The 1,217-nt window shown below is 43.5% G+C and overlaps 1 pseudogene across 1 annotated transcript; it reads left to right on the top strand.

Annotated features, from left to right (window-relative positions):
- Positions 1-240: 240 nt before the first annotated feature.
- Positions 241-1,217, top strand: LOC122119742 (annotated as a pseudogene). The gene has a single exon (XR_006149606.1). The product of XR_006149606.1 is annotated as a 14-3-3 protein epsilon-like (transcript).

Genomic DNA, 1,217 nt, shown 5'->3' with positions numbered 1-1,217 from the left:
GCTCAAGTGGTAGAGCACTAGCCTGGAGCTGAAGAGCTGAGGGACAGCGCCCAGGCCCAGAATTCAGGCCCCACGACCGGACAACCCCACCAAAAAAAAGAAGCTCCAGGACAGAGCCCAAATCCTGAGTTCAAACCCCATGACTGACAAAAAAAATTTTAAAAATTTTTAAAAATAAGTGCAAAGCAAGAGAGGCAGAGAGAGTAGGAGACGCTATCTGCTTCCATCCGTAGCCAGACCCTGCCGTAGCCGCTGCAGCTATGGATGATCGGGAAGATCTGGTATACCAGGCAAAGCTGGCTGAACAGGCTGAGCCATACGACGAAATGGTGGAAGCAATGAAGAAAGTAGCAGGGATGCATGTGGAGCTGACAGTTGAAGAAAGAAATCTCCTATCTGTTGCATATAAAAATGTGATTGAAGCTAGAAGAGTCTCATGGAGAATAATTAGCAGCATTGAACAGAAAGAAGAAAACAAGGGAGGAGAAAACAAACTAAAAATGATTCAGGAATATCGGCAAATGGTTGAGACTGAACTAACGTTAATCTATTGTGACATTCTGGATGTACTGGATAAACACCACATTCTAGCAGCTAACACTGGCGAGTCTAAGGTTTTCTATTATAAAATGAAAGGGGACTACCACAGGTATCTGGCTGAATTTGCCAAGGAAATGACAGGAAGGAGGCTGCAGAAAACAGCCTAATGGCTTATAAAACTGCTAGTGATATTGCAATGACAGAACTTCCACCAATGCATCCCATCCGTTTAGGTCTTGCTCTCAACTTTTCTGTATTCTACTATGAAATTCTTAATTCTCCTGAAGGGGGCCTGCAGGTTGGCAAAAGCAGCTTTTGATGATGCAATTGCAGAACTGGATACTCTGAGTGAAGAAAGCTATAAGGACTCTACACTTATCATGCAGTTGTTACGAGATAATCTGACACTATGGACTTCAGACATGCAGGGAGATGGTGAAGAGAAGAATAAGGAAGCACTGCAGGATGTGGAAGATCAAAATCAGTGAGACAGAAAAGCCAACAAGAGAAACCATCTCTGACCACCCCACTCCTCCCCACCCTGCCCTTGGAAAGTCCCCATTGTCACTGAGAACCATGAAATCTGACTTTCACATTTGGTCTCAGAATTTAGGTTCCTGCCCTGTTGGGTTTTTTTTTTTAACAGTTTTCAAAAGTTCTTAAAGGTAAGAGTGAAT

Source organism: Dipodomys spectabilis, unplaced genomic scaffold (assembly GCF_019054845.1).
Source record: "Dipodomys spectabilis isolate Male_0828 unplaced genomic scaffold, ASM1905484v1 ptg000173l, whole genome shotgun sequence".
Taxonomy (NCBI): domain Eukaryota; kingdom Metazoa; phylum Chordata; class Mammalia; order Rodentia; family Heteromyidae; genus Dipodomys; species Dipodomys spectabilis.
Note: the sequence above shows the minus strand (reverse complement) of the source record. Positions and strands in the feature narration are given on the sequence as shown.